The sequence below is a fragment of the Sciurus vulgaris genome (genome assembly GCF_902686455.1).
Source record: "Sciurus vulgaris genome assembly, chromosome: 14".
NCBI classification, from domain to species: domain Eukaryota; kingdom Metazoa; phylum Chordata; class Mammalia; order Rodentia; family Sciuridae; genus Sciurus; species Sciurus vulgaris.
In genome coordinates, this window is record NC_136475.1 from 82,953,796 (window position 1) to 82,966,771 (window position 12,976).

The 12,976-nt window shown below is 36.5% G+C and overlaps 1 protein-coding gene and 1 pseudogene across 8 annotated transcripts in view; one reads left to right on the forward strand and one right to left on the reverse strand.

Annotated features, from left to right (window-relative positions):
* The window catches only part of TDRD15 (tudor domain containing 15), a 197,619-nt gene that overhangs the window by 154,307 nt on the left and 30,336 nt on the right, over window positions 1-12,976 (reverse strand). For 4 of the 7 annotated variants that reach the window (XR_013759206.1, XR_013759207.1, XM_079110918.1 and 1 more), the window contains exons 2-3: window positions 8,169-8,249; window positions 6,297-6,432 (exon numbers count right to left, since the gene is read on the reverse strand). The exons of 1 other annotated variant lie outside the window; for it this stretch is intronic. The gene's annotated coding sequence lies outside the window, so the exon portion shown is untranslated. The remainder of the gene's footprint in view (window positions 1-6,296; window positions 6,433-8,168; window positions 8,250-12,976) is intronic. 2 more of the 7 variants (XR_013759204.1, XR_013759205.1) reach the window with 1 other exon arrangement.
* On the forward strand, window positions 11,707-12,801 carry LOC306644323 (eukaryotic translation initiation factor 1-like; annotated as a pseudogene). Its single transcript has one exon. The product of its transcript is annotated as a eukaryotic translation initiation factor 1-like (transcript).

The window sequence follows — 12,976 nt, forward strand, 5'->3', positions numbered from 1 at the left end:
TCACAAAAAAGTAACGTGAATAAAAAGTTACAAAATTACAAATATTAATATGATGACATACTAGTTATATGTTTTGATATACTGTGTTACAAGATTAAGTAAAAATGTATAAAATATGGATAGTCAGTTCATAGAACTAAAGTAAATATGACAAAATAACAATATCCATTAATCCTGGATGCTCATAGATTTATGTCACATTACTTTGTGTACATTTCTACATGTTTTAAATAGTTCAAATTTTTTTTAAAAAAATTAAGAATACACATACAGTCTTCTTTTCCCATGGTTTATTTTGAGTGGAAATAATGTTTCCTTCTTTCAGGTTTTTCTGCTTCCCAGCTTTTTCTGTAAATAACCATATGTTCATTTCCTTTGATGGTTAAAAAAAAAAAAAAAAAACTGAAACACATCTCTTTTTAAAATGCTGAAAAGTTAATTTAGAAAAACATTTGAAACACTTCAGAATAAGGTAGATGATCTTAAGACAGAAGCCCAAAAGCCATAAAGGAAATGACGAGCAGGGGCAGGCACACTTATATTAAAATTCCAATACAGAAAAGAGTATCACATGAACAAATGACAGATTAAAAATACTAACATGAAATAAACACAAAAAGTATTCTTAAAATTTAAAAAAGTTCCATATCACTAAGCGGAACACAAGTAAAAAATAATGATTAATCCCTCTTTTATTCACAAGATTTGCAGAAAACAGAAGTGAATAATTACATCCAGAATAAGTAAGAAACTGGAGAATGAAAGCTCACAGATTCCATTGTAGCAAGATAAACTGTTTTATTTGTCCCATAAACTTATAGTAACTATGAAATCATAAAAGCCTCACATCTTTTGATACAGTAACCCCACTCTTGGTTATTTACCTTTATGAATATAAGGAAGAGACTCAATACTGTGAAGGGGTCAACTGTCCCCAAATCCATCTACAGAATTGACACAATTCCAACCAAAATTCTGAGATGTTTTAGCAGAACCTGAAACATTGATTATAAATCTTGTATGGAAGTGCAAAGGAATAAAACAGACTAAACAGATTAATTTAAAAGAAAACCTTTAAAAAGAACAAAATCGGAGGACTTGCACTACCTGATCTTAAGACTACAAGGGTACAATGCTCAAGACACTTGAGTACTGTGATATGGGTATGAAAACATACTTCACTGGAACAGATCAAAGAATACAGAAATAAGATCTTCATATATAAAGTCAATAAACAATGAAGTGACTTACAACAAAGATTTTAAGCAATTTAAAAAATCATGCTGTATAAGTTAGCCATACACCAAAAAAACTTAAAACCTGATCTCATATAAAAAAAATTCAAAGTGAATCACAGATTTGTATATAAGAACAAAATATATAAAACTTGTAAAAAATACAAGAAAAATCTGAATTACTTTGATTTGGTGAATATTTCTTATATAGGACACCCACAAAAATTGAACTATCAAAGGAAAAAAATCAGTATCTTCAAAAGACACTTTAAAAAATTAGAAGGAAAGTCACAGACAGGAAATATTTGCAAAACACAGAGATAACCTAAAACCTGTGTCTAAAATACATAAAGAACTTTTACAACTCGGTAATAAGAACCAAATAAGAGAAATAAGAGAATAAGAGAAATTTTGCCAATTTAAAATGGGCAAAACATTTAAGTCACATCATCAAAGAAGATATATGAATGGAAAATTAGTGAAAAGATGCTTAACATCACTGTCATTGAGGGACTAAAATTAAATCACATCAAAACAACATTACACATCTAATAAAAGTTGAAATTAAAAGGGTACCATACCAATCACTGGTATGGTGAGGATATGGAGTAGCAATTAGATATGTCATAGACTACAAATGGAGATATATAATGTGTAAAATGGTACTACCACTTTGGAAAGGTTTGTTAGTTTCTTAAAAAGTTAAAAAGATAACTTCCACATGACCCAGCCAGTTCACTCCTAGGTATTTACCCAAGAGAAATGAAAAGTATATATCCAGGCAAAAACGTGTAGGAGAGAATGACCGTCCATAGCAGATATGTAACAACCAAAAACTAGAAACAATCCAAGTGTCCTTCAACATTAAAAAAAAACAACAGATGGCAACTATTCAACAATAAGGAAAGTATTTATACACACAACATGAGTCTCAAAATAATTATGCTGAAGAAAAGCAGCAGAGAACACACATTGTATGATTTCATTTATATAAAGTTCTAGAAAATACAAACCAGCCAACAGTGCTAGAAAGCAGATCAGTGGTTACCTGGAGAGAGTATGGGATGGAGTGAGACCAAAGGAAATTTTTGGGAGTGACGGACATGTTTATCTTGATTACAGTGGTTTCCTGGGTAATACATGTGTCAAGTGTCAAATTCTACACAGTCAAATGTGTGCAGTTCATTATACCTCAATCTATATTTACAAAGGCGCAAACATCACACCACTGGTGTATAATGGATGGGGTAGCAAAATAAATTGCAGAGCATCTATATTATTCTTTGTGATTACTAATAAAAAAAAAAGCAATGAGTAAAATCTATTTTTATTGATAGACCTTAGGAATCTAGTGAAGTTGGGGTTGGGAAGAGTTTTCAGAGTGATATGTGCAAAATACTAGAATGTTACCCTAAACTGTGTGTGTATGTATGTAAATAGAGGATGGAGTGAATGCTACACATTAGATAAATTAAGTGACTGAACTGGAAAAACGGCCGGGGGTGTTTCACTTTACTCTCTGATTTAACTGACATACAGCAAAGGACTTGTAGTAACTTTTTAATTTCAAAAAGAAAAAACACTTTTTGAATGTGTCTTAGTGTTACAATTAACTCATTGGAAAAATAAATTTCTTCAGAACATCTGCCCAAACCCTAGCTCCCTTTGAGTCTTTTCATCTCTCCCTACACCAAGAGAAAGGTCACTCACGACCAAGCAGAAGGCATCCCTGACCCGGCCTGGGCAGGACCTCAAGGCCCTAGCGAGCCCCAGGCTTAGCTGGGCATCCCAGTGAGCTGCATGGGCTTTGCTGACCATCCTGAGCCAGGCTTCCCAGAGTACCCAGGGCTGGGCCTTGAGGCCCAGGTGAGCCGGCCGCTTGCTGAGCACCCTGGGCAGGGCCTCTGTGTCGCTGGCTGTCGTTGGGGACAAGATGAGGCCCCCCCTCCCCATGAGAATCTCTCCCCTTCTGGGTGGTCAAAGCCACTGGGCGGTCACGGGATGAGAGGGGAATGTGGGGAGGCACCATCGTACTCAAGGGTGCCTTGGGCAGGCTGACTATAAATAAGTAAAGCCTGGACCTACCAAAAATCCCCAGCGCCGGTCAGGCCGTTCTTCCTGACGTTCCAAGAACATCAGCGAGGCCCAAGATGGCGGAGGGCTCGGGCCGTTCGCGCCCTTTGTAACCCCGGGTGCCTGTGCGCATGTGCAGAGTGCAGAGGACAGTGGCAAGCAGGCGGCCAGCAGCTGCGCAAGGCCTCCCGCCAGGTGTGCTGCAGTTGGAGGCTGCATCTGGACCAAGAAGGGCAGTTCTCAATCGGAAATCTCCTAGCTCCAGATGGGCAGCCTCTCTGCCTTGTCTCTCCTTCAATATCCACTGGCTGCGTTGGCGGCTTAGGGAGTTTCAGCTGGACAAGGGAGGTGTAGAGAATGTAGCTTGTCTTACGGGTGTAACACATCCCAGGAGCCTAAGAGACGGTCACCCCACTTCCCTGGTTGTGCCTGGTTGTAATCAAGAAGACTGACCTTCCTTACCGTTACCCAGAATAGTTACACAGAAGGCCTCAGTGAATTCACAGTTTAGTGAAAGGAATGGCTGTTTATTGAGCTCCAATTTATCCAATATTTATATATATTAGTGCATGTAATTCTATTTGTTTTGCAAAACCTTAAACTAGCTCTTTGCAGTAGATAATAATGCATGATCTTAATTTCCTGATCCCAGTGGTTTATTGGGGTGATGTAGGGGAAAGTCCTTGTTTGTATGAAATAGAAAATAAAGTATTGATGGTAATTGGGCATGTCAGCAGTTTACTCTCAAATTTCGGAGGGAAGTGAGAAAACATTGTTCTTTCTACTTTTCATGTGACTTTTCTTTTTGTCATCAGCAAGTTAAAGACCATTTTCCTTACATCCCAATATTTGAGAGTGTGTTATTAGCTTTTTGATATTAATTTCTAATTTATTTCCATTAATTGTATTGTGATCAGAGGATTTGATGTGTAATAATACCAGTTATAAAGGTAATAAAAAAGTTAAAATTATAAGAGCCTCATAAAATCAGCCATTCAACTCTAATTTTCTGTTCAGTACCCTGTAGTATATAACACAAGAATTAACTGTCATTTGAAAAATTAGAAACTCAGCTAACTATAAAATAATCTGTACCTGGGAATTTTGAGGTAGACAAATCTTTGTCCTCCATATTAATTCATTCATGCTCACAGATGTAATCTGTTTTTCTGTTCTTGCATAGTTTTGTCATTTTTTTCCTATCATTTTATCCATTTCTCCTAGGTTTTCAAATTTATTAATATATAGTTTCAATAATACTATCAGATTATTTAAAAATATTGGTGACTATTTCCTGCTTTCTTCTGTATTTTACTTACATCTTCTCTCTTTTTCTTGACAAGTTTTATTATCTTCTCTTTTGGTTTCTCTGTTGTAATTCTTGTTTTCCGTTTCATGTTGCTTTCTTTAATTATTTTTTTCATCCTTTTTAAAATTTATTTGAGTTTAGCCTTGACTTATTTTTAACTCTCTTAAGTGGAGTTTTTATTGTCTTTATTTTTAACCTTTCTTGTTTCCTGAAAAATCTTACTTATGAATTTTCTATGAAGTAACTGCTCTAGTTGTATACTTTAAGTTTTCTGGCAAAATTACTTTATTATTCAGTTTAATTTTTTTCCTAATTCTTATTGAGATTTATTTGGTCATCTGTGGGTCAAAGATAATTTTTTTTTACATTACAAATTAGCTTTTAGATATTTATTTCTAATCTATTTGCATTAATTGTATTATGATCATTGAATGTGATGTTTTTAAGTAATACCAGTTTTAATTTTAAGTAATACAAGTTACCTAAAATTTATTGATATTTGCTTCATGATCTGGTACCTGGTCATTTTTATTTAAAATCTAACATGCCCATTATATGAAGTTTGTTAATTATGTTCAAGTGTTGTATATCCTTACTGAAGTTTGGTCAGTTTCATCAGTTACAGAAAGTGATTTTGTCAACTTCTGTAAGTCTGACAATATTTTTCTGTATTTTGCATCTATATTATAAAGTATATGAAGATTTAAAATTTCTTCAAAATGAATTTACCATTTTATCAATTTGTAATAACCTTCACATCCAAAAATTTTTTGTTTAAAGTATTTTACATGAAAATGGTATAGCCATGCCAATTTCCATTTAGTTGACCCTTGCCTTGGCATATATTTTTCTTTTCTTTTATCTGCTAACCTGTATGTCCCCATGTTTTAGTGTGTCTCAAAAATAACACATAATTCAGTATTATTTATTTACTCATTTCTTGTTTATTCAAGCTTGGAAGCTTATATTATCTTTGGTCCACTGACATTGATTATAATTTCTGATTTTTAATTCATTTTTGCCATTTTATATATTAAGTAGTTGCTACTTTTCCTAGGTTTTTCCAATAATGCTCTCTCTTAAAATGATTGAATTTTTCCTTATCTGCCCTTCCCTCCCCAACATGCCATTTTCCTCCTCACCAGTTGGGATGTTTCTGGTACTATCTTTTGGTGGTCACCCTACAATTTATAACACTTACACAGTTGAACAAATTCTAAAGTTAATCAATATTTTAGCCCCTTCCTAAACATTACAAGGGCCTTGGGACATTCATTTATCACCACAGACACCCCTTTCTACGTAACCTGCTTTTTCTACTTGAGATCTGTCTCTGTGAATATCTGATCAACCATATGCCACCAAGAATTCACCTGACTTAGACTCATGCTTTAGCTATCAGTGCAAATGCCACTTCCTCTAAGAAGCCTTCTGAGACTGGTAAGTAGTCATCAAACTGGAGTACTGTCCCCTTAGAAATGCCCAAAGACTTCCCATAGGGACACACAGATATAGAGCAGTTTCAGTTTCTCACCTTGTATGAAAACTCTTTCCTATACTGATTTTTCCAAGAACCAAGCCTTCTGCAAGCCAGAAGCAGCTGATTGGTTCTCCTTTTCTCTTTCCCTTTCACTGTTACCATCTTACCAATTTACAAAATAAAGATATGTCTCCGTTACCTCTATTTGTAATTATTCATTGCCCTGGAGTGTAAAGTCCCCTCAAATACCAAATAAACAGGCAGTTGTTCAAAATATTAGCACCAGTAACACCTCTTTTGTGCACTGTTGTGTCCCCCCATCTATTCTTTATATCCTGTGAAAGGCAAAAACAGTGATTTGATGCTTGTTGGGCTGTAAATAGTCAAACAAGAGTAATGTTTACAGTAAGCAAGTAAAAATACAGAAACTTTATTAAATTTGAATTTCATATAAATAACAAATTTTTTCAGTGTACATATACTCCAAATCTACTAAAACATTGAGAAGTTATTAGTTTCTAAGATTCAGATTTAACTGGGCATTCTCCTTGATTTTTTTTTTTCATCCATCTCTAACATTTTCAGACAACACAATGCACCTGAAGGAGAGTTCTGTAAAAGCAAACCCAAAAATGTAGGTAAGAAGTTTTAAAGCACATCAAATGTTTTCTCTCATTTTTGGAAACTAGAGCAAAGTGAGAGGGAGGGAAGAGTGCAGATTCCACAAAAAAGGGGGATATCAGTGGAATAGAGGAATGGAATTGAGGGGAGGAAGGAGGGATGGGGGAAGGAAGGAAATGTGGAATGAAATCAACAAAATTATGCTTTCAGCAGTGAATTCCACTTTTATGTATATCTATAAAGCACCAATTGAAATCAAAAAATGAATGAATAAATAAAAGGTAAACCAGTAGAGTAAAGGAAGGGGAATAGGAAGAAGGAAGAGGGGTAGGAAAGGAAGAACAGCGGAGACTCAAATGGAGCAAATTATATTCCATGCATATGATTATGTCAGAATGAACCCCACCATTGTGTATAACTATAATGCACTAATAAAAGCATTTTTAAAAAGAAGTTTTAAAAAGCACAGGTACTTTATCTATACTACAAACTCAACTCCAAGATTTTGTAGAAACAAACACATTATAAAGTAAAAATGTTATAAATGCGTTATAAAATCAAGAACTTGTTGCTAGCAGGGTCTAGACATTAGGTTCACCAATCTGTGTATTGAAGATGAATGCACTGTCATATGTTCATATTATACCTCACCGAAACACAAAAAGAATTTTCAAAAAAGTATGTTGAAAATAATAGTATTTTTTTAGTATATCTGTTAATTAGGGTACATAAAATGAAAGAATAATTAATTTGGTAAATTTTTATGAAGTCTTTTTTGTCAAGATTCTCAGAAATTAAGAAAATAGATGATTCTAATGACTGAGTGGGAAGTCATTTTTCAAATAAAGAAGTCTCTAATTTTACTACTTTGAAAAAGAAGTTGAGAAATCTAGGCAAGTCTCCAATTTATCAATCATTAGATATATGAGAACATTGGGGTATGAGAACAAACAAATTTAAGAGCTACTACATTAAATTATACTTTCTCAAAGTAACCTGAGCTCTTCCTCCTACTTACCATAATCTCTAAATACATATTTATTGGTGTTTTTGTTTGATGTTTGTTTCTCTAGCATCAAGCCTCAGAGAGACAATGCTGAGCATATTATTTATCCTCAGTGAACCCAAGTGAGAGATTGAATGAGAAAATGGATTTTGTGCAGGTGGTATTTGCAGTCCTGGGAATTCCTGTTTACCCAGGAACAGGTGATTAGAGCAAGGATAGAATTTCAGAAGAAAACAGGAAGAGAGGAAGAACATTTTTTTAGGACAAAGACTGTTATTTGGTTTGCAGCTTTTCCTCCCTTTCCTTTCTTCCTTTGTTCCTATGGAGCAATGTTTAACAAAAGTAAAAATAAACCTGCTTTGCCAAACTAAGTCTAAGACGCAGAATATGCAACCACTGTCATATGTGTTATTTGTGTGTTATTTGCAGTAGTGAAACAATTACCTTAGAAGACAGGACTGCGATATTGGACAAGTTCATTAATCTCTTTGTGCCTCCTTGCCTTCACTGTCTGATTGGAGAAAACTATTTCAATACACAAAATAGAGTCAATATTATAGTATATGATCTCTCCTCAGCCTGCCATTGAAACATTAATTTTCTACTGATATCATTCTTTTTTAGAAATCATCTCTGAGGGCATGTTCACATCATGTCACATTCTCTAATTGGGGGTAAAAAAGGTTTTTCTCTACTTCTCATATCTTCCAATATTCTAAGAGCAAGTCCATTTGTTCTATGTTTTTTCCACCCACTTTCTAGAACTTTAGAAATAAATTAACACTGATGAAGTTTTCAGTCTCTTTTGGACTTGAATTTGTTTTGTCAGGTTTCAGGTACCACCAGAGGGCAACAGTGAGTTAGTGATACTCTTGATGCCTGGGTATCAGGCATGGACCTGTCTCTTCTTAAAAGGATACCTTTCCTATTTATGATATAATCCAACTTCATCATTTTTCTTTCAAAAAATGTCTAGTTTAAATGAGTACGTGGATTATGATTCAGCTACACTACTCCCAGGTATTGATCCAATAGAATTAAAGTCAGCCCAGTAGCCCAGTTATGGAACCAGGCTAGGTGTCCATTGATGGAAGAATGGATAACAAAAACGGAGTATGTATACACAATGGAATTTTGTTCAGCCATAAAGAAGAATGAAATTATGCCATTTGCAGGAACATGGATGAAATTTGAGAGCACCATGTTAAGCAAAATAAGTCAGATTCAGAAAGACAAGTGTTACATGTTTTCCTTCATATGTGGAAGCGAGGGGTAAAAAAGAAAAAAAAAGAGGTCATGGAAATAAAAGGGAGACCATAAGGGTGAAGGAAGAGGCTAAAAAAAGGGAGGAGGAGAGGTTAAAGGGAAACAATGGGGATTAAAACTGATGGAAATGTGTCATATGCAATGAGGACATAGGGAAGTAGATACCATCACACCCTCATGGCAGAGCGTTAATTGGGGCAAATTGAAAAGTACATCTCCACAAGCTTTGCATGTTTATCCCTTTGCTCTGGCATCCCCTTCCCCACCCCCCACCCCAGTAATTTCTCTTAAGGAATTATTCTGAGTGCAAGCAAAGATTTTTGCCATGAGGACATCCGTGCTGCATGTTTATAACATAAACTAAAAACACTGTTCAGGTCGGACAAAAAGAGTCTGGGACCATATAATGGATTACTCCATGGCTGTTGAAAATGAAATTATTGACATGGTCTCACAAAATGTGGTTTACACATCACCCGATGTATACAATTTTACATGGTACTCACTTCCATTTCACTGAATCTCTTCCCAGATTCCCGAGTCACTGTCCTAGTTCAGCAGGGCCTCCTTCCTAGACAGCCAGAGGTTCAAACGTCCCATACACCCAGATTTTCTTCTCCCATCCTCTGCTAGGAGTCCCAGTCCTTTCCCTTTCCAAGGGCCAGACTTCATCCTGCCCTCATGATCATTGGCCAGCACAGCCCTCCCTCAGTCAGCAACCAGCTCCACCCTCACTGCCTTCCACCCCCACTCTGTCCCTTCACCTAAGTTCCAGTCTGCCTTCTCTCCTGTCATTTTCTGGCACATGTTCCCTAGAAAGTTCTTTCCAAATTGGGTCTGTAAACATATGACCTCAGCCCTGGCCTCCAGTCTCCTCTTTGTCCCTGGGTGTCCTGATGCCCTTTCCCAAGCAGTTGCTTTATTTCAGCATTTGCTTCCCAGACCTACAAATGTTCTCCCTGGAACATTCCTTTTTTATGCTGACTCTTTTATGTTCTACCCCCATCTCTGTCTTTCTCCTCAGATCACTTTCCTCCCTTCTGAAGGAAGGTTCCTTGTCATTCAATTTGTTTTACAAGTGGGGTTTCCTCAGGTGTCTTCTACAATATTTGGGAAGCAACCATAAATAGCATCCAGATGTATTACCTCCATGATGAGATGGAAAGTGATCATCTGCTCATAATGGTGACCACAAACACACAGCAGGCAAACTTTTTTCTGAAAACATACAGAAAGTGAGTTAATTTAATTCACCAGTCAGGATTTATAAAATTGGTAACTTTGTCAAGTGGAAATTAAAAAGTAGTTAATATTTCCTATGAGTTAAGTGATTTATTTAGAGAGTAGTGGGAAAACAGAAGAGGAAAAGAGACAAAATACAAGTAAACATTTTTAAAAATTAATTTATATCAGAACCTAAAATCTCACTTGAAAGTCACTATGGCCTTCGTAGGGAAGAATTATTTTAGAAGTTGGAAATTGAAATGTGATAAATAATACATGCTGTTGGTACATGTGCATTAGAGCTATGGTCCCTGTCACCACAGATTGCTTTAAGTACAAAACAGTCATTAATATGTGACCCACACAACAGTGGGACCCAAAGCTCATAATGAAGACCTTGAAGTAGCCAGTGAAAATTAAAGCATTTAAGAAGGCAAAAAATGTAAAACACAGTACATGTTGGGTCCTCTCCTTGATGAGGAAATAGGAGAGCAGGAACCTTAAATATTCTCGACATCTTCTAAAAATGTCAAGATAAAGTAGATACAATCTAAAACTTATTTGAAGTACAATAATAAGTAGCCAAAAATGATACAGATAGGCATCTGGCAAATATGTGAAAATAAAAGTTTTCAGTAATACAGATACACATCTACTCTGGTAGTGGATCATTACCTTAAGTCTCACAAGTGATTTAAAACATTTGTATCCAACATTATCAAGGATGGAGAAGTTCCATTTGACTCAACTTTCTCATTTTCTGAGCCTGATTTTCTGAAGATCCAAATCTTTAGTTTAGACATTTTTAGCTAGAATTTCTGTAAAATGCATTGCATGTTATACATTTCCTGCCTTCTTAAATGCTTTAACTTTCACTGGAATTTTTTTTTTTATGGGGGATGGGTACCAAGGACCCAGGAGCACTTAACCACTGAGCCACATCCCCAGCCCTTTTTATTTATTTATTTATTTATTTTTATTTTGAGACAGGGTCTCTCTAAGGTGTTAGGGCCTCACTAAGTTGCTGAGGCTGGCTTTGAATTTGCAATCCTCCTGCCTCAGTCACCTGAGCATAGTGCATGTCTAGGTCCTCCTGCGTGTCACGACATGAGGGACTCAGGAACCAATTGTTTCATTTACACTGTACCAAACATATATCAATCATGGATGTACCTAGAAATATGTAAGGTCCTGTGGGTATAAAAAGTGAACAAGCATTAGGACATTTCTCGTTGTGGCTCAGTGGTGGAGTGCTTGCCTAGCATGTGTGAGGCACTGGGTTTGATTCTCAGCACCATATATTAATTAATTAATTAATTAATTAATGGGCCACTGACAACTAAAAAAAAAATTTTTTTTTAAAGAAGTTCTGGGCCCCAGTCACTGAGCTGCCGCCGAGGACTCAGCAGCCTCCCACCGGAGCCCCCTCGCTTCCCTACGCTCCGTACCCGGCCCGCCTTCTCCGGCAGCCGAGGAAAAGGAATCGTATGGTATGTCCGCTATCCAGAACCTCCGCTCTTTCGACCCCTTTGCTGATGCAAGGAAGCAGGTGATGACCTGCTTCCTGCTGGCACTGAGGATTATACCCATATAAGAATTCAACAAAGAAACGGCAGGAAGACCCTAACCACTGTCCAAGGGATCGCTGATGATTACGATAAAAAGAAACTAGTGAAGGCGTTTAAGAAGAAATTTGCCTGCAATGGTACTGTAATTGAGCATCCAGAATATGGAGAAGTAATTCAGCTACAGAGTGACCAGCCCAAGAACATATGCCAGTTCCTGGTAGAGACTGGACTGGCTGAGGACAAGGACGATCAGCTGAAGGTTCGTGGGTTTTAAGTGCTTGTGGCTCACTGAAGCTTAAGTGAGGATTTCCTTGCAATGAGTAGAATTTCCCTTCTGTCCCTTGTCACAGTTTTAAAACCTCACAGCTTGTATAATGTAGCCATTTGGGGTCCACTTTTAACTTGGACTAGTGTAACTCCTTCATGCAATAAACTGAAAAGAGCCAAAAAAAAAAAAGAAGAAGAAGAAGAAGCAGAAGCTTTGCCTGGTGAGAAATGTAAATATTCAAAACCAATTTTTGCAACAATACATGATTACTATTAAAGGCACAGAGATGAGGAACTGAAAGTTTCTGGAGGAAGTGACACTGAATTAAGCTTTGAAGTATGAGGAATTGTAGGCCAGGCAAAGACAGAGAACATAGAGGCAGGTCAGGATAATACAGACCAAGTTAAGAACTAGAGAAACAGCACAGGAGGCACAGAGAACTAAAATAAGCTCAATCGTTCACCAGGATACACTGAGAGGCTTGTTCCGAGAACTGAGAAGCAGCAAAGAAGTTTTACCAGGGCCAAAGATGATTATTTTGGAGTTTGATCTTCATCTTAGAACTGGTGATAGAATGCAGAAGTTTACAAAGTGTTGAAGTCAAATCGCAGTTTCAGGATAAAGTGGAGTTGTGGGGAAAGTTTGGATGCCAGTTTACCAATTTCAAGATCCTGGTTTCCTCTGGGAAGAAGAAAGACTGAGGAATAGGATGTGGGATCATGAAGGGGGATTTAGTTTTCTTGTTAATGTTTAATTTCATTAGAAAATGATGGAGGGCTGGGGAGATAGCTCAGTAGGTAGAGTGCTTGCCTTGCATGCACATGGCCCTGAGTTCGATCCCCAGCACCACAAAAAAAAAAAAAAAAAAAAAAAAAAAAGAAAGAAAAGAAAATGATGGAGACAAAGAGCTAAAGATGAAATAGCAA